The sequence below is a fragment of the Strongylocentrotus purpuratus genome, unplaced genomic scaffold (assembly GCF_000002235.5).
Source record: "Strongylocentrotus purpuratus isolate Spur 01 unplaced genomic scaffold, Spur_5.0 spur5_scaffold_7, whole genome shotgun sequence".
NCBI classification, from domain to species: domain Eukaryota; kingdom Metazoa; phylum Echinodermata; class Echinoidea; order Camarodonta; family Strongylocentrotidae; genus Strongylocentrotus; species Strongylocentrotus purpuratus.
In genome coordinates, this window is record NW_022145613.1 from 14,736,838 (window position 1) to 14,758,730 (window position 21,893).

The 21,893-nt window shown below is 36.7% G+C and overlaps 1 long non-coding RNA gene across 1 annotated transcript; it reads left to right on the forward strand.

Moving 5' to 3' along the window:
* The first annotated feature begins 9,197 nt into the window (after positions 1 to 9,197).
* Positions 9,198 to 16,656, forward strand: LOC115919725. Its single transcript, XR_004061977.1, has 3 exons — positions 9,198 to 9,356; positions 12,145 to 12,383; positions 16,570 to 16,656. It is a non-coding gene; the product is annotated as an uncharacterized LOC115919725 (long non-coding RNA).
* The last annotated feature ends 5,237 nt before the right edge of the window (positions 16,657 to 21,893 follow it).

The window sequence follows — 21,893 nt, forward strand, 5'->3', positions numbered from 1 at the left end:
GTGGAATTTTCCTTGTGTGTGCCCCACTTCCAGCTGTAAATGGTCCAGCAGGAGCATTTCTAGAATAATATTGTGAGGGCACTTTTGAGGAAGGGGGGAGGGGGTTGTTGTTGCAGTTTCACGTTCATTTTCTGTATATGTTATTCTTATCAAGATTATTATTTTTTTTTTTTTTTGGGGGGGGGAGGGGGCGAGAGAGGAGGTTTGGGGGAACTCGGCTCTAGAACCACTACTGAAAGCAAGGATTTAATACACCATGCTCAAGTTGAGAATATTATAGACCTCACAGCAAACTTGACAGTTACAGTATGTTGAAAGTATTGTACCGTGTTTCCATCGATTGAGGGGCATCCATTCCATAGAAGTGGCGCTATTCGAAGAGAGAGAGAGAGAGAGACAGAGAGAGAGAGACAGAGAGAGAGGGACAGAGGGGGAGGGAGAGAGAGGGAGGGAAAGAATGAAATGGAGAGAGGAAGGGGCAGATAAAGAGCGATGTAGTGAACGAGAGAGAGAGAGAGAGAGAGAGAGAGAGAGAGAGAAAGAGAGAGATAGAGAGAGAGATAGGGAGATGAAGAGATTGGGGAGGGAGAAGAGAGAAAGATATATATATATATATATATATATATATATATATATATATATATATATATATATATATATATATAGACGTGAAGACGTAGCTACATATTCTGGAACACCCGTTGTCATGTCAGATTTGAGAATTCTCGCACTTATATAGAGAGAGAGAGAGAGAGAGAGAGAGAGAGGGAGAGAGAGAAAGAGAGAGAGGGAGGGAGGGAGAGAGAGAGAGAGAGAGAGAAAGAGGGAGAGAGAGAGAGAGAGAGAAAGAGGGAGAGAGAGAGAGAGAAAGAGGGAGAGAGAGAGAGAGAGAGAGAGAAAGAGAGAGAATGAGAGAGAATGAGAGAGAATGAGAGAGAAGGGAGATTGCTCGACTCAGGAAAATTTATCATACCAACATTTTCTACATTCGGATTTTCTCTATAATATATAGTTAAAAATATGGGTGCAATTTTTTTTTCTGACTAATCAGGCCCTGCCTTTTTGATAAGTTCCCTCATAATACCTCAAATGTTGTCTTTTATCATGTTTTACTTTAAGTATTCTGCGATGTTTTAAAATTACTTTTCTTGTAGTTGTCGAACATTATAATTATACACAATCATGTGCAATCATGTTTCTTCAATCGTTTTATGGTGTATGCTTTATTCACATAATGATGTTTCTTTATTCACATAATGATGTTTCTTCTTTTTCTATTTTTCCCGAAGGTTTTATGATTTGTGTTTATCTGACTATTTAGAAAGAATGTATATGCTTGTAAGTAAGCAGCCAGGGGACCGGCGGTTTTAAGTCCTCTCCGAGGAACTTGTTAATGAGGATAAACGGCAGTAGTAGGCCTACATCGACTTGGTATCGAAACCTTGACCACCCGGTTACGAAAATGCTTCTCTACCACTGAGCCTTATCGCGCCTTTTTATGTATGATGATATGTCATGAAAATCAGATGTGGAAATTTGAAATAAACTAAACTGAAATTAAGAATCTCGACTTACCTGGGATTGAGCCCTTTCCCTTAGTAAAGCTGATTACTGCAAAATGATTTATCTTTTGTCAGAATTAAATTCGACTTGTGATCATGCAAAGATGGTCTAATACCGTTGACCCTCTTGATACGAATTATCAGGCTTGATCTGTGCCAAAACGAAAGCGCGCGAGTGTATTCTGGTTGCCATATGGGGGGGGGGGGTTTCCTCCAAAATACACACATAAAAAATACCAAAGGTGGGGTTCAACCCCCCCTCCCCCCTCCCCCCCCCCCCCCCCCCCCCCCCCCCCTGCGTACGCGCCTGATGTACCTTCATATCAAATTTCATTAAAATCCGTCAAACCGTTACTGAATTTATCGATCGGAAGTTTTGTTACGGACGGACGCACGCTCGGACGGAAGGAAGGACGGACGGCAGCGTTATATCCCCTCCGACTTCGTCGGCGAGGGGATGATAAGTCCAAACACAATGACACTCTCATCCTACCGGGCAAAATGTGGGTGGAAAGGAGCAATGTAGATAAAAAATGACTTGCTCGAGGACATAACTGAACCCTACAAGGCCACAACCTTTGTATCTAATTCCAATCATTAAGTGATGTATCTATTTTTTTTTATCCCTGATATTTATACAGGGTAGTACATAATATTCACATGATAATTATGTATATTTATTATATTCTTCGATGTTTGGTAACAAAGCGAAATTCAATAAAAATCTGTGTATGAACTCATTTGAATTATAAAACAAAATACAGAATATAAAAAGATTTACATGTACATACAAATTATTTGGTATCCTACAAAAATGTTGACCTTTTTCGACAAAATATAATCTGTATGGTTTCGGAAGCTCATAAATAAACAAACACAAAGAAAATTAGAAACGATCTTGTCGAGCACTTATTTTGAACCTTCGAACATGAAGCAAGCTCTCCCCCCCCCCTATCTATCCAATTCTCTCTGTCTCTCTGTCTCTCTCTCTCTCTCTCTCTCTATCTCTCTCTCTCCCTCTGTCTCCTTCTCTTTATTATTAGTTTTGTTTTCTGGTTTGGAGTCATTGAAGAAAAAGAAAGAGGAAGGAAAAAAAGACGCAGCAATCAATATTTCAGCGGCTGAAAGGCGACGGTGAATGCAACAAAAGCCAAAGCAGACATCACAGAAAACAAAGAAAATAGAGAAAACGAGATATATATATATTCCCATTCATTATTCTGCCATTAATTTGTTCGCAGGATATCTCATGAATGAATAAAGCCATTATCATGAACTTGCCATGATGATTAATATTAGCATAACTTATAATTGTGACACTTTTCAGTAACTCACAATCATCGTGACGTCATCCAGGCGCTATTTTGTGGAAATCAACTTTTAATCATATCTTCACAACGAGTAATCAAAACTGAACCATATTTAAAACACACGAACTTCAGGTCAAGGTTCGACATAACATCTCATCAAAATCTGCGCCTTTTTGAATTTTAAAATGCTCAAATTCACTTGTTAATCAAAACAGAGTATGTTCTAGGCCATTTAAAGAATTTCGAAAATTATGCACGCGCGTTTTTGCGTGTAACGCCATTACACAACAAAGAAACGCAATTTTATGTTCTTTCATGATATTTCATAACGAAATGCGCGTCCGTTTAAGATAAATTGCCGTGCGCACGAGCACATGTAATACATAGCATATATAGGCAAAAACATGATTACACAAAATCCATCACAGCTCTTTGGGATGCACCTAGACCCCCAATTGTTCTTTTATTTTGATTATATGAGTCGGAGATATGATTTCATTTCTCAATTGGCCATTAAGTACATTTTAACGTCATCATAATGGCCTTGGAAGTCAAAATACGAATTTGCATATTATGACGTCAACATATTTACAGAAAATGATTGTATCTCTGCAAATATTGATCAATTTTCTTCTAAATTTTGATACGTTGTAGCTGAGACAATTTTTCACAAGATTATTACCAATATTTATTCATTTTGATGACGTCATTAGATTGTTTGCTTAATATGCGTCTTATGCCTATGGGAGGTGAATTATACTACATTCCAGTCTAGACTTCTTCATTATGTTACGTATGTAGTGCGTCGAAATATCAGTTCAATGATTGGCAGGCTCTGCAATCAGTCGAAAATTTGAGCTTGTTTAGTAAATTAATCATATAACAATTGTCTATCGAATACCTGAAGGGGGCGCTATACCACTTTTAATCATTGTCATCGTCATTTAAAACAAATAAATCATAATTTTCAATATCTTTATTATCGTATTTATGAATATTATCATTAGATCATCATCGGCACACTTTCATGATACAAAAATAGCATACGTATCACCTAATTCGTCAAAGTGACTAATTAAAGTCTAGTTATAATTGTTAATTATATCATTATTATCATCTGTATTATCAGCATATTCTACAATGGCAGTAGTATAGTATAGTCATGTAGAAGTAGGCCTAGTTGTAGAGGTATCCTTCTGATCCTTATTATCCTGATTATCTTTTGCAATACGTCTATATAGACGATAAACTCATGACAATTGACAATTGTCATGAATCATTGTCTTTAAGCTTACCATTAAATGCATCTGGTTCGAATTTGGCTCAGGTATTTGGTACTGGATGATTTAAATGGTAGAAATGAACTTGTGTCCTATTCATTCTAATCTCATTTATTTGCATTATGTTTTATTCATTCAAGTTCTAATGTTTCTGACTGTTTTTAAGACAATATCTTTTGTGTCGATCATAGTTCTATGTAGCTTGATATCTCACGGTAATTTTGAGAGAAAAGCAATGCAAGCAATGATTTCTGAATTGTAGCGACAATCGCGTTCGCCTTTGCTGTTCTTCAATAATATTTGACAAGCAGTATTAATTAATTTTTCAAGGACTCATGATAAATTCGTTTAACAGTTGATTACCCTCGCTTGATTCTTTTGTTCGGATTATTTGGCGGGGAAAATGTATTATTGAAAATGTATTATTAAATCAATTAATATTCTTATTTGTTCATCGTCTCAATTTATTATATTATCAACAATGATTATTATGGTTGGTGGTGTTACTAATGTTATTTTTGTAATTATCAGGTGGGCTGTATATCGTACAGACCACCTTATAATTTCGTTAGAATTGCCTTTGTTTATTTATTTATTTATTATCAGGTTGGCTGTATATCGTACAGACTACCTTATAATTTCGTTAGATTTGCCTTTATTATCAGGTGGGTTGTATCTTATACAGACCACCTTATAATTTTGTTAAAATCGCCTTTATTATTCTTTATTGTCAGGTGGGCTGTATATCGTATAGACCACCTTATAATTTTGTTAAAATCGCCTTTATTATTCTTTATTGTCAGGTGGGCTGTATATCGTATAGACCACCTTATAATTTCGTTAGAATTGCCTTTAATATTTATTTATTCATCAGGTGGGCTGTTTATCGTACAGACCACCTTATAATTTCGTTAGAATTACCTTTAATTATTTATCAGGTGGGCTGTATATCGTACAGACCACCTTATAATTTCGTTAGAATTGCCGTTATTTATTTATCAGGTGGGCTGTATCTAATACACACCACCTTATAATTTTGTTAAAATTGCCTTTATTATCAGGTGGGCTGTATATCGTACAGACCACCTTATAATTTCGTTAGAATTGCCTTTATTTTTTTTTTTACTCATATCAATGCCTTTCATAGCAAAAGCGCTCCTCACAATTTCTGTAAATTTGGCAGTTTAACGCTACGCGTACCGCCTTGACCGGACTGTGCGGTATCTGTGCAGTTCTGTGTGTAGAGAGGTCGGGTCGTATTCATTATTTCTTGGGGGTGCATAAATTGCTCTAATTATACGTACGCGTGTAATGCGCAAGCTTATTGTGACGGCACTAAACCCATCCCACTCATTGTTCCCCTATTTTCATAATGGTACTGACCCAATGAAATGGCCGATGCTGCTTCTTATTTAATTTTTTAGATTTCTCAATCTCAGATATAGTCTATACATTTTTTTTTGTACAGTAAATGCTCCCAAATCTCAATGGTATATGAAGTGATAATGTCATGAAGAACATCACATATTTACATACTTTACTAAAATTAGCTTAATTTCATTGCTAGAATCAAACTCTTCGAAGAAAAGATCTAAAACAAAGACAAAGTCAAGAACACCAATTCGCTCTTTCTCCGTCCACATCTACAGTAGGTTTGATATACATACTACGTTGGGCTGGTACGCGCTGCGCTGCGTGTGTACATGTACTGTACTTATGCATGTTCAATATATGTGTATGCATAGCATTACGTACATGTATGCATACACGGCTAGCTGGCACCAGGAAGCTGTAATGAATGGAGATACCGTCTCGAAAGAATTTTCCGAGGGAAAATTATTCAAGATTAACCTGGCTTAACAAAAAGAAATGTAACCCTCTCCAGCCATCATTTCCATCAACAGCTGTCCATATCAATGCACAGCCCATCTCTGGCATTCCAAATAGTACGAAATGTTACGCAACGCCATCTGCTTCCCTAAGATCTCTATTCACTCGTTTTCCAAAATATGCAAGCATCGGCTTTGAAGCCATGCGTGGCACCGACAAATTAAGTCATGTTCATGAAAGATGTATTTAGCTATAACATATAAAATGCAGAATTCACAACATTATGACCAATGCAACTTTCTATTAGTCATCAAATGCGTTTCCCGTTCTCGGATAGCTCTACTGAAGACATGGCCACATTTTAACCAGCGAAATCGACCAAGGAAATCATGAGTTAGAGCGAATGAAAGATTTTCATAATCATGATTTTCTCATCTAATTATTGACATTTTCCGAAAATTTCCGAAATTTGTACATAGCTAGGAAGGTAGTCCAAAGGTTTATCTTCCTAAAGAACTAAATGAAATTGTGTTATATGTTTGCGCATTTATTGATTTAGGGCTAGAAGTTGTCAAGTTAGCACCACTATTCACCCAAAGTACGGGCCGGCAAAGCAAAAGCCGCCGTGCTCGCTGGGCTGGGCTGTGTGTGGAAAGGGAGGACTTAGTGCTACTAGGGAGCTGTAAGGTTTTGGAGGGGGATTAAGGGGATTACGGTAGGGGAAACAAAAGACGCGCGGTGCCACGGATGACTTCAAAGGGGCCTCTTGGACGGGATCTCCATTCATTACAGCTTCCTGCTGGCACAAAACCCTGGGTCGGGCTTTTAAAATGGGACATGAAGCATGATTTGACATGAAAATTGACGGGGCTAAAAATGATTAATAAAATTAAAATGATCTTTATATGTATGAAAAGCTTACGTATCATATAACATTGTCTGGGATTGAGGATTTACAAATTTGACACAAAACGCGTTGCTGCAAAGTTGAAGATTGGTATATTAAAAGGCAATCGAGCACAGTGCGACCGATCAATGGACATTATGTATGAGAAAGTAGAAAAGTTAAATGGATTGTAAAGTTTAACGTCAAAATGACGGAGGTTTTTTTTCAAGTAAGGGCATGGTTTTACATGGAATGGAAAGGAAATGTTTCCTTCTTCTCATATCTCGATTGAGGATATTATACTCAATTTCGATTTTTAATGGTAAAGAAAAGTGTAAAAAGATGTCGAGAATTTTACAATATGTCATGTAATATAAAATGCGCGCGGGTCGGTTGATCTCCCAAAAGGAGCGCGAAGGAATTGATATGATTTCAAACCACTTTTTTGTAAGCACGATTACTTGAAAATGGCTCAATCAAATGCCTTCAAATTTGGCACACATATGTATAGGCATATGTACAAAACACAATGAGGTTTTCAACTATGACCTTCACTGATGACGTCATCTAGGCGCCATTTTGTAATTTTTTTCTGAAAATCAACTCATGATCATATCTTCATAACCAAAAGCCATTTTTGATTCATATTTATCATGATTAAGGTCAATATTCGTCCGGTCAATTTCAGGTCAAAAAACGCGCGCGTGCGCCTACGTCCGCGCGTCAGTGCGCGCGCAAAATATTAAAATGCTCAAAATAGTCTCAAAATAATTTTACATACGTTTTAGGCCATTTTAAGCATTTTATAAAAAATCTCGAATCTCTGTTTTCGCGCGTTCTGGCATTTTGCAAAAAAGAATCGCCAATTTTTCTTTGTCATCATATTTGGCATATTTTCCCAAGCATTTTGATACCTTGTTAACATATTTCTGACCATTAATAACGGAGTGAGGGTCCGTTTAAGATACACGTCCGTGCGTGCGAGCTCTTGCAATACATAGCATATATGGGCAAAAACATGCCTATACAAAATCCATTGTAGCTCTTTAGATTGTAAGGTGATCCCAAATTTTGTTTCATATTTTGTAGAGTATGAATTGGAAATATGATTTCTTGTCTCATTTGACCCTCAATTAACTCATGACGTCATCATAATGGCCTCCGAACTCAAAATTCCAATTTGCATATCATGACATCAGCATATTTTTGGAAAATTGATTGTATCTCTGTAAATGTTGATCGATTTTCTTCCAACTTTCGATATGTTCTAGCTGAGATAATTCACTTCAAATGTCGGCGGAGCAAATGTCGGCGGAGTATATGTCAGCGGAGCAAATGTCGGCGGAGCAATTGTCGGCGGAGCAAATGTCGCGGAGCAATTGTCGCGTTTTGCGGAGTGTCGGCGGAGCAATCGTCGGCGGAGCATGTGTAGGGTTACCACTACGTCCTCTTCCTTTCTTCTTTTTTTCTCTCTCTTTTTTTTTTTTGGCCGGCGTTTTTTTGGGGGGGCGACCGCCCCCACCGCCCCCCCTGGCTACGCGCCTGCTTCACTCATGGTTTAATTGAAATCATGATGGCATTCGTCGGGTGTTCCAAAAACTTCTCGCTCTCCATGTTCAACAATAACATTAAACAGTAATTGTAAACGGTAAACAGATGTTTGGAGGCATAATATGCAAGTGGTTTTTATTCTCTCTTCCCCTCATCTACATTCTTTTTTGCTCTTCCTTCATTCCGTTTCGGTCTATCATCTTACTCTGCGATCTCCTCTTCTTTAGCATAGGTCTTTACTTGTGTCATAATGTATTCAAATTTGTTTGTAAATCGAATTGATATTTTTTTTTGTGCACATTCATGTACCTTTATGTTATTTATTATTATCTTCTGCCAGTGGAGGCCAAATATCTGTGCTTTTTTAACGTGGACCAAAAAAGAAAGAATCTGATATGCAGTAATATACTAATATAGAAATTAGGTATAACATTGCTCAATCAAAAATCATCAAGGAAATGGAAAAATACAGGGAAATAAAAAAGACACGCGAGGAAAAGCTCTAAGTATAAGAAGAGGGAGAAGAGACATCCCTGGATAAACATTGACGTTTACAGTCACATTTAATTTTAGACAATGATGAGATATATAATTTAAAACACAACACAAACATAGGAAAATAGAAGGAAATCAAACGTTGAATACAAAACATAAAATCCCTTCGGGCTCAAAGTCCAAACGCCATTCCCGTCGACAGTGATGCCACATGATCGAAACAAGAGTGTATATATTCCAGTGCCACGCGATGGTATTTTTCATAATTATCATCAAGAGTTATGCCCTCATTTAATATATTACCAGAGACTTGAGATTCCAGATTTAATCACCGCGAGGATTTGAGTATATCTACCGACCTTGATCTGAAACATCATTTTTCGCAGACAATCTCACAAATAAATCGTATCGATATCGACCGAAGGAAGAGACGTCGTGTAGGGTAAGTTGAGACTTGAGATTTGTTGAAAGACCGGTTTACTAACATATATTCAAATTTATGAATGTTTCTTTCCTGGGGTCCTATAGTGAAGAGGTATCCCATTAACCTGTTATTAATTATTGAACTACAGCTGTACTTGGAATCCAGTCTGCATACATTATTATGCTGCTATATTAGGCAAGCCTCGGACAAGCCTTCAACCTTTGTTTCAAAAGTATGTATAAAATTTGAATATGTTAGTTAACATTATTAGAGAACAGTGTTATGCTATAGTCACATTACCCAAAAGTAGCCTGCTCGGCGGCCGAGCGGCGAGTTTTTAACCACTTCTGCCCGGCGGCTGGTCGGCCACCGAGCGGCGGCCGCTCAGGCACCCTTCGTTTTTAGGGCATCGCTAGGTCGCCGACGGCGGAGTTAAAATTTGGGCGGCGCCTGCTCACTTTTCACTCGCCGCCCAAAATATGCTCGGTGCCTGGGCGGTCGCCGCCCGGGCACCGACCTAATCGCTGGGCGATGCCTAATTCCAGCAGCGACCAAGCATGCAGGCTACTGATCGGTCGGTCGCTGCTCTGATTTGTGACCATAGCTTTAGCCGCGATCGGTGTGTACCAACATGGTATCTCTTAACTACACCGAATTAATATACCCCCTCAAAATTGTTGGATCTCAAAGAAACTTTCCCAAAGAAGATTTCCCGGCCAATTTCGCGAGTCTGTCGTTAAAACTTATTTGTATTGCGTTCAAATTCGACGGTTTCAGTGCTGTCAGGTATATCTCGGGTTTATATTCCTTTTTCTAGTTTTCAAATCTATGAAGTTTTTGTTAGAGTGTATGTATGTTTCATTCAAATTAATCAATGAACAATGTGCTTCTTTCGCTATTTGGTCATTCAATTTGGCGCAACACGATTTTCTGACATCGCGACGGTGTACTTCTAGCATTCTAATAATCCATCTGTAGCATTTAAATTAGGACTTTGTGCACTTAAATTGATGCTCAATATACATTCTAGTTTATTACACACTTTTTATATCTCATTCTTTTTCTTTCAAGATTGTTTTGTTCATGTGTATTTCATCATATTTTTTCTTCTTGAATGTATACACTGATATTCATCAGAATTTAAGTTTGATTGTTAAGAGAAAAAAAAAGAATTGCATCTACGGACTTGATGGTCTTAATATGCTTGTAAATTTTCATGGTTACTTAATGTCTGACTATACCCATATGCATTTTCTTGAACATGAATAAATGGAATAAAAGAATAGACCCCAATGGCAAAATCATGCATTTTAATGTGTACCAACATGGTATCTCTTAACTACACCGAATTAATATACCCCCTCAAAATTGTTGGATCTCAAAGAAACTTTCCCAAAGAAGATTTCCCGGCCAATTTATTTGTAGCATTCAAATTAGCACTTTCTGCTCTTAAATTGAAGGTCAATATACATTTCTCTATTTTCACACACTTTTTAAAGCTCATTATTATTGTTTGAAGATTGATTTTCATGTGTATTTCATTATTTTTTTTTCTTGCATGTATACACTTATAGATTTATTTGATATTCATCAGCATTTAAGTTTGATTGTTAAGAAAAAAAAAGACTTGCATCTACGGACTTGATGGTCTCAATATGTTTGTAAATTTTCGTGTAAGGAAGTTGTTTGTCTTGTGTTTCATCATAAATTTATCATAATGTTATCATAATTTCATAATGGAATAAGGTACAATATTGTGACTGGGGTAGGGACTAGAGTCACATGATTTAAAACTGTAAACGTGTGTTGCATTTCTTCCCCCTAACATTCCTAAATAACTTGAATAAACATATTTTGTATACGAATGACAGGTGATAATTTAAACGATAAAAATTACGCCTCGCCAAGTGACGACTTATTTGAATGCTAGTTGAGCAGTTTCTAAATTGAATGGCAGGCTATGACAGTGGCGGATCCAGGGGGGATGTTAGGGGAAAGAAATGCAACATACGTTAACAGTTTTAAAATAATGCAATTAAAATGCATGATTTTGCCATTGGGGTCTATTCTTTTATTCCATTTATTCATGTTCAAGAAAATGCATATGGGTATAGTCAGACATTAAGTAACCATGAAAATTTACAAGCATATTAAGACCATCAAGTCCGTAGATGCAATTCTTTTTTTTTCTCTTAACAATCAAACTTAAATTCTGATGAATATCAGTGTATACATTCAAGAAGAAAAAATATGATGAAATACACATGAACAAAACAATCTTGAAAGAAAAAGAATGAGATATAAAAAGTGTGTAATAAACTAGAATGTATATTGAGCATCAATTTAAGTGCACAAAGTCCTAATTTAAATGCTACAGATGGATTATTAGAATGCTAGAAGTACACCGTCGCGATGTCAGAAAATCGTGTTGCGCCAAATTGAATGACCAAATAGCGAAAGAAGCACATTGTTCATTGATTAATTTGAATGAAACATACATAGATATTAACGAAAACTAGAAAAAGGAATATAAACCCGAGCTATACCTGACAGCACTAAAACCGTCGAATTTGAACGCAAGACAAATTAATTTTAATGACAACTCGCGAATTTAGCCGGGAAATCCTATATTATCACCCGTAGTAGTAGTAGTAATAGTAGCAGTAGTTTCATTATCATTATTATTATTATTATTATTATTATTATTATCATTATTATTATTACTTACGTCATTATTTTGCAATTGTATTATTATTATTATTATCATTATTATTAATATTAATGTTATCATTATTTCTCCTTCCAGAAATCACAGAAGCAGAGAGGGAGGTAAGATAAGAGGAGATGGACAGGCCCAACAAATCATATCCTGGGGGCGGTTACCAAGGCCCCAACCCCGCACCTCATCATTATGGCTCAATGGAAGGGACGGGGCAGGTTAACAACTCTGATTGTACAGCAAGCACTAGTCCTGCTCAAATCATTCCAATCGAGGTTGAAGATGAACTCAATGAGAACATCTACAAAATGTCTCCTCATGTTCCGGTAAACAAGTTTTCTTCTTTGCCTCCTCATTATTCGGCTTCTAATTCTTCATCTCCATTTCCTTCTTCTTCGTCTTCTTATTATCTTTATTATTCGTCTTCTTCTCCTTCTTCTTCTTCTCCTTCTTCTTCTTCTCTTCTTAAACTTCTTCTTATTCTTTTTCCCTCATGCTCCCCCTCTTTATGTTTATTTTTTCCTTCTATATGATTTAAATATTCCCTTCTTTTTTTTTTTTCTTTTGTTTTTCTTTATTTTCTTATTCTTCTACTTCTTCTTCTCCCCTTCCTTCTTCTCCTTCTCATCGTTCTCTTCTTCTTGTTGTTCTTCCTCTTGTTCTCCAACTTGTTCTCCTCCTTCCTCCCCTCCTTCTTCTCCTCATCCATCTCCTCTTTCTTTGCCTACTTTTCCTCTTCTTTATTTTGTTATTCCTCTACTCCTTCTTCTCCCACTTCCTTCTTCTTCTCCTCCTCCTCCTTCTCGCTTTAATCACTACTTACATTTTCAAAATGTTTATCAAAATGAATTTTTTAGAGTTACATGTTCATAATGACAATAATTTGTCTATTTGGAGCTAGAGCTATATTGCCGTTGCTTTTCAGTATAGTGAAATCAGGCTCGGTGTAAAAATGTCAGAGGAAAAAATGTCAGAGGTAAAAATGTCAGAGGTAAAATGTCAGAGGTAAAAATGTCAGAGGTAAAAATGTCGGAGGAAAAAATGTCAGAGGTAAAAATGTCAGAGGTAAAAATGTCAGAGGTAAAAATGTCAGAGGTAAAAATGTCAGAGGAAAAAATGTCAGAGGTAAAAATGTCAGAGGAAAAAATGTCAGAGGTAAAAATGTCAGAGGAAAAAATGTCAGAGGTAAAAATGTTAGAGGTAAAAATGTCAGAGGTAAAAATGTCAGATGTATAAATGTTAGAGGTATACAATAAAAACAAAAGCATGTGACAAGCTTGTTATAATTACACCCGGGTTATATATTTAATTAGGCTTATCGAAAAAGAACAGCGAGGGATATTCTGCAGTCGTTATTTCACCGCTGCTTTATTTTCCACTTTCCCAGTTTAAATTTATTTACCTTTCGGCCCAAAATTGTGACTTTTTGCCCGATTATTGCCGATTATGTCGATTATTCTTCTGGGGCACGGTGACCCGGCTGCTCTCCCCTTCCTCTTAAATATATGCTTTGCTTTATATATCCTTCCGAACAGTGGTCAATACCTAGGCAGAGCAGGCAGACTATAATGGGACATGGTTTCTACTCCGAGTTTCGCGCCTTGCAAGCAGTCATCAGGCAACTGATAGCATTCTTAAAAGTACATGATTATCCTACAACCTTGGTACAAATACCCCTAAAATAAGAATTAACTAATAAAAATACAATTGGAATTACTCATGAGTATTCTTATTGCATTGTATTCAGGTATTGTAGTCTTATTTTTCATTTCATTTCATTTATTTTCATATTTCTCATAAACATACAATGTATGTTTATGAGAAATATGAAAATAAATTTTGTACTTCATTTGAAATAAATGTCATTTATTTCAAATGAAGTACAAAATTGTTTTTATTTTAATAACAAATAATAATAACAAAGATAAGTGGTCAATATGAATTTGTGAATTAACTAAGAGAAATATGATGGGACCTACATGAAAGCAAGCTTGTAAGGCTGTAGGCCCCAGTAAAGTAATTGTGGTAATAAATGGAGGACGGATATACATGTATTGTATAGCTCTTATTTTAAGCGTATTTGTACCAAGGTTGTAGAGGAATCATGTACTTTGACGAATGCTATTGTCTGATGATCGCTTGCAAGGCATGAAACTCGGAGTAGCAACCATGCATGTCCCATTAGTCTGCCTTATTCAATATTTATTTACCGGTATATTATGCTTTTGTATAAGCAAATGGTACTGGTACACTGAGCAAACTTCTGGGGGGAAAGATTTCTAAAATCGAGAAGTTTGGCCATGTTTTATAGGCTGAGTTGTCGCTCCATGGTGTAATCATTAAATAAAAAGAAAAGTCAGTACAGCCCACAAAATAGGATCAGATATCTATGAACCTCCCCCCCCCCCCCCACACTTCTCCTTCACTTTTGACTACTACTACTATTATATGTAATTTCCAATAAATGCATATTTCCGACAATTCCACTTTCTTGTGGGCTTGGTATTTTGATACTCTGAAAGTAGGGTCCATGCTGAAACAAAGCAGAAAGCCATGTTATCAGTGCTAACCGCACCATCACATTCCCGAAGTGCGCACGTTGCAATAAAATATTGTCGATTACTATTGCGGTATAAAATAGTCTGGGAAAAATCAATAAGCAGCTTTGTTACTCCGATACAAAGCAGAAAGCCGCCCACGTTACATCAATTAAAGAGAAGGTTGAGTTCTGGGGAAAGGTGAACAATAATATGTGAGTGTTTGTTATCATTCTTATTATGCAAGTGTAGAAGAACATCAAAGAAAAAAGTTATTCCTTGAAAATCTATTTCAAATGACTTCATATCCCAGATATTAGTAACAGCTTTAAAATGAGGCCCGATTTGTATGCCATATGTTTGTGTAGTCCCATATCAATATCTTTCTGTGTACAGTGCTTGTTACTTTACCAAGACTGGGCCAAAGATTTTATCATTTTGATGACTCCAAAACCTTGCACTACACACCAATACTTACATGTTTATGCTAGATGATCAACCTTTTCTGATTGCTTCCACACCGTTTCTTTCACAATGCAATCGCAAGACCAGAACTCAACTTTATCTTTAAATGCCAACCGCACCATCACATTTTAGAGAAGTGCGCGCTTTGCAGAGGTTCGGTTTAAATGACATCGTTATTTATAATTGTCGGAGAGTTTAAAATGGGGATGAGCTTCTGAATCGAGACAGTCTTTTACTTTTTGGAGCGGGTTTTTAGTTTTCGGAGCGACTTTTTACTTTTCGGAGCGACTTCTTGATTTTCTTATTCTTACTCTACTTCCTTTGCCGCCATGAGGTGCTAAAGCTTTAGCAGTGTTCGGGGCGCCCAGCCCTTATATGTAACTTTTCGTGATTCCTCGGGATTATGTAACTATTTTGTACTAAATGCACTACTCACTTTAACACTTGACTTTTGTCGAGAATTTTCATTTCTTCGTTTGGACTTTGTTCGTCTCTGGAACGTTACACGGGCTATGTTGCAGGCTGCCACCGGCCAAACCGGTCCGTTTCACAAACATTAACACATCAACCAAATCAAAATATCAAAAAATGTTAGACATTCATTATATGCAAGCCTGATCACAACAAAATAAATTTCAAAATCTATTTTCCACATTGTATTATCCTCAGGACATGTACGAAATACTTTGCTAATTTTTTTTGCTTGTACTTCTGACATTTTTACGACTGACATTTTTTCCTCTGACATTTTTACGACTGACATTTTTACCTCTGACATTTTTACGACTGACATTTTTACCTCTGACATTTTTACCTCTGACATTTTTACCTCTGACATTTTTACCTCTGACATTTTTACCTCTGACAATTTTACCTCTGACATTTTTACCTCTGACATTTCTACCTCTGACATTTTTTCCTCTGACATTTTTTCCTCTGACAATTTTACCTGGCACCTGAAATCAGCTGGGGTGTGAAATAACGATTATCGCGTGTTTCATTTATTACACATTGACGGAGTTGAGTTTCCCTGTAGGCGGAATTCCAAACACTGTTAAATCACGAGTTTGGGTTGTACCGGAAATGTTTTCTCTTAGAATGAGAAAACGAAAATTACACTGCTTGTTCAAGGCTACAAATTAATTATACTTGACATTTTTTGTTTCTACAGAAAATGTTCAATAATCCCCAACATAATTGCAATGCTATTATTTCTCAAATTATAATGAGTTTAGTGTACATGTATATAAATGTGATGGCATTTTACACCATTTAAAAGGGATATGAAACCGATTCTGATGATTAAGTTCTTTTGTTTGTAAATACAAAGGGTTAATTACTCAAGTTGGGTTTTAAAATTTGCCCGAAGCAGATTGGACACATAATTAGTCCAAAGGAAAACAAATCACGCAATATTTCATTTGTGGCATTCCCCATGTTTTTTTTAATATTTTTCTCTCTCTCTCTCTTTCGGTGTATAACTGTGAACCATTTTATTTCCCTTCTGTAGATCTCGCATGATGATACCTTTAAGGAATCGAGTGCCATTCAGGGATTCGCCTTCATGAAAACAGGTAGCCGATTAATCTATGAATACACCCACGTGAGTAAACTTTCATCATGGCAAAGTCTCAGATTTTATCCCTTCTATAACATCAGATTCACTCTAAAATTATACGTTAAAGCGGCCACACTGTAGAAGCAATCCCGCAAAGTCCCAACTAGCACCATTGTTAGTTGTAGTAGGATGGTCCCGTAACTCGCTGCTTCCCTATAGCTGCGCTGTTGGTTCTCCCATCGAGTCCTCTGTCTATAAAGTTGATTTGATAATTCTTTTAATGTGGATGAGAATATATTTAATCAAATTTTTAAAGATCTATTATAAAGTCAAAAGAGTTTTAATTTTATTTATTTTATTTTCCATAATGCTTTTGGTTTACTTTTAATGCATTTTTGTTCAAGATTGGGAGAAAGGAGTCTGCTAATTGTTATTTTTGTTCAGATTTTCCAGAAACCTTAGATCACTTGATTTGTGACTGTAGAAAAGTTGTACCACTGTGGGAAAAATTGGTGGATAAGATTAACACTGGCAGTTATCACTGTTATAATCTGACTCTGTCAAAATTTAATTATTTGTTTGGGAAACAGTCAGGGGACAAACACGCCTCTTGTACAAATTTTCTCTGTTTAAATGTTTAGAATATTACATTTACCCCTGTAGGTTTCAGGGAAAAGAACTTATTTTCGAAGCTTTTGTTTCAATGGTAAAGTTCAAACAAAAAATAGAATATAAAATTGCCCAAAAGAAAAATATGTTGCATGTCCATTTTAAGAAATGGTCTATCCAGTCATGGACCTATTACGGATGGACATTCGACGTGATTCTTTCTTTGATCCAATGAGGTCCACCGCCTTCTGAATATTTGCATCTTAATGAGAACATTCAGCTGTTTTAACAATAACGACTGCGTAAGCATTTTTGGTCATAGACAAAGGAGCAGTTTCCCTCTCTTGGGTTTTGTTTGGATGGTGTGCTCTGTTAGAGTGTGTCTTAAATAAAAAGAATTACCAATGGGGAGCAGCAAAGTTGAAAAGCAGACGATTTCGGTGATATGAAATTTATTATTACTGGTTCGCACACTTTCGCACGCACCAATGACCTTATTAGAAGGCCATGATCTTTATAAGCCATGTGCGTTGAAATTCTGGAATATTATGAGGAAATTGGGGAAAACGGAATTTTAAATCACAAACAATCCAAATATATCCTATCTATAAATATATCAACATGTTATTCAAAAATAACACACAGTACACGGAACAACAATTTCCGATTATTAACCACAACTGCACATCGATTTCCCATGAGTTTAGCGATTTATTATCTTCTGCGCATGTATATTAACATGTTTAAAATCACTTTCTTGATTCTGTCCCGGCTTATTGGCGGTGGACCTCATGAGATCAAAGTGAAGAAACATGTACGGAATGTTATTGAGATGACATTGACGGAGACAATCACAATGAATTCGTTAACAAAACGACGAATGTCCATTCGTAATCATGAGTTCAGTATCGCTTTAAATCGTGTCAAATCATCATGTATAGGCGTTGAGGAGAGGAAATATTTAAAAAATGGTAGATTTGCACTGCTAAGTATCGGGGTTACAATTCGTAGACTTTCGTAGTCTACCACTTTGAAAATGTCGCCTTTTTAAATGTTTGGACATTTTCAGCACAGGAGTCATTTCGATTGAGTTTTTATAGATACGATTATCGAAACAGGTTGTGTATATAAATAATTCGACATAACGTTTGTGCTGTTCATTATGCAATCACGCATGTACGATATCGATCTCCCATGATTCATCAAAGACCACGCCAATCGTTGACGCAGTCCTGCATTAGGGAAATAACGCATCCAGTGGCGTAGACAGGTTCGTACACCTGGGGGGGATGACTGGGCTGCCAACGCTAGTGAGGGCGCGAAGCGCCCGAGCGAGGGTGTGGTAGGGGGGTGTCCCCCCCCCCCCCTCCCACGGTATAGGGAGCTTTTGCAATTTTGAACTTGAAATCGTGCAATCTGATGCATACTTAATGAGGTAAAATAACACACACAAGCGTGCACACCCACACACACATACTCACACACACACACACATACTACGCCTTGAATGGACAGACATACATCGACAAGATCTACACACCGTGGCATACGAATACAGAATGGACTGACACATAGTATTGCATATTGAACCACACTACGTATTTATTTATCTCTGTGAATTTTGCTGTTACACCTCTTCAGAAAAAAAACCAATGTCAACTGTGCACACGCAGGTATAGTCTTTGTTGTCTTGATAGGGGTATGTGGTTATGAATGAAAACAGCCTCTGTGGCCATTTGAGAATAGAACACATAAACAACAAACAAATAACGATTAAACTTTGAACAATATGTCTGTTCATTATAAAGCATAATAAATACGTACATACTATGCTTTTTTTACCTCAAAGAAACAGGCATAGTATCCATAGATGGATATTGGCTGGCGGCTCATTAACATACAGATACAAAAAACATAAACAGTATCACTATGACCCATGGAGTAACAATACTGCTTTGTAAGTTTGTGAAGAAATCGGAACCATAACGGCATTGCATCGTTTCAAATTAGGGCATTATTTACTTCTATTTCATCTCAGTCTTATAATAGTAATAGTAACAATAATAATAATAATAATAAAAAAAAAATAATAATAATAATAAAAATAATAATAATAATAATAATAATGATAATACAAATAAAAAATAATACTAATACAAATAATAATGCTAATACTAATAGGTTCCTTTTATCTCGCATTTCAAGACAGGGTAAATTCACACTGCGCTTTACATGAAACAAACTTCTTTAAACATTTCAAACTTGTGTCTTCATGCATCAATCAACATACTTTAAATGAATACAAAACAAAGTGCATCTTAAATAAAACAAAAATAAATAAATAGTTAACAATACAGAAAAGATGTAGCTGCTGCAAGCTTAACAACAAACTAATGTATACCAGTTAGTCCTGATATCAGTATTAGTGTAACAATAGTCATATAGTGGGAGCATGAAGTTGAACAATTCATGATTATACATAATTATATATGTTTGTTTGAATAATACTTGTTATAAAGATAGTAGTATGGTACTCTCTGTCACGAATTATTATGTATACTGTTGTATCACATTCATTGTCTATTCTGTTTTATAATTGGCTTTCACCGTGTGAATGTGGCTAACAATAAACACAATTACAATAATGATGAGGATTATTATTATCATCATCATAATTATTATTATTATTAATATTATAATTGTTATCATTATTATTATTACTATTATTATCATCATTATGACTTATTAAGTAAGCAAATATCATTCCCAAAAACCTGGGGGGATGATTGTACATGCCATCCCCCCACCTTGTGAGGTGGGGGGGGGGGGGATGCATCCCCCTCATCCCCCCCCCCCCCCCCCGTTGTCTACGCCCCTGATTTACGCATCATTTGAAATAGACACAATGGCGCCCTGTGTACAAAGAATATTTTATCGACGGCTAAAACTGTCTTCTGGTGACGGTTTTTTAAAAGTACTTTCGTGCAACCTGACCAATTTCTGTTTATCTCTTTCCATCTTTCTTTCTCCTCCCCCCCTCTCTCTCTCTCTATCTCTCCCTCTCTCTCTCTCTCTCTCTCTCTCTCTCTCTCTCTCGGACATTAATTAACTCTTCCCATTCTTAAAGGGCCACTCTAACCAAAACAGGCTGAAAAAAGAGACATGTAGAATAATTTTTGACGGAGATTCCGAACATGACAATGATTTTTCTTAGAAATCATCAATAATTCTGGAATCTAGCTTTAAAAATGATGACTTATTCAAGTCTCTTCAAGTCTCTCTCTTGTTTTCTTACAGTTCGCCGTTTATGCCACTCTGACCCTCATCATCGCTCCCATCATGTCTTTCGTCTGGGCCATCTTCTTCGCCATCGCACACATCTGTGTCATCTGGTTTGTTCAACCCGCGATCAAGATGCTGTACATCTTCCTAAGGGTCTGCCAACTTTTCTATGTTCCCTGCGTTCGATTTTGTCTGGATCCACTCTACAAGTCGCTCTCTTTGGTTTTCTCGAGTATTCGAGGACAGTTTAAACTGCATAATTCGGATGTCACGTTGAATATGAAAACAATCCAGGTTTAACAGGGCTTCCACCTGTGGACGTGGGGTAAGAGTGGATGCTGCGGACCCCCCCCCCCCTCCCCCTCTCTTTGTTTTAAGGGACGCAGCACCCCCAGAAAGAGCGGTTGGTGCAACTGAGCTGATGGTGATGTCAGCGAGTTATTTAGTTAAAGGGTGGCTTAGAATCAATGTGATTGGTTTTTCTTTTAGAGATTTGTCAGTGAAAATCCGCAGGATGTGAAATGAAAAGTCAAAATAGAGGTTCTTTTATAGAATGTATAACAATACATGTGTTATACAATAGGGTTATTTACGCAATCAACTATTTAATCAAGTTTAAATTTAATACGGAGGCTGATTATCCAGTTTGATGACGGCTTAATTTACTAGCTAGAAAATAGACCGGTTAACTTACATATTCAAACTTATGGATGTTTCTTTCCTGGGGACCAAATGACAAGGTATTCTATTAAACCTGTTATTCATGAACGAACTACAATGTACTTGAAATCCAGTCCGCATAATATACTTGTTGCTATATCGGACAAGATCCGGACCAGCTTTCATGCAGGTTGTCAGGAAAAACCTTTGTTTAGAAAGTATGCATACATTTTGAAAATGTTAGTAAACTGGGAGATTGGGTCGACCTTCATAGCACTTAGTTTTAACGTAGCGAAGTCAAATCACAGATTTCTTGTTCCACAGACTTTTACGCATTGTTCCTTGTACTATATCACTATCATGGCAACGCTTTTGAATCACGCTCATGTTTCTCTGCATATAATCATTTGAATTATATAATAATAATAATAATAATAATAATAATAATAATAATAATAATAATAATAATAATAATAATAATAATAATAATAACAATCGAATGTGTATATTCAGTGGCGGATCCAGGGGGGAGGGGCCGGGGGCCCGCCCCCCCCCCCCCCCGGGAAAAAAATCATGTAAAAACACGTGATTTTTAGCTTTTTGGGGGATAGGCCCTCCCCCCTCCCTGCTCAAGGGGGGGGGGGGAGGCGATTTTCAAATTTTCGGGAGCAAAAAAAAAAAAATTGGGCCCCCTCCTTTGAGAAATCCTGGATCCGCGCCTGTGT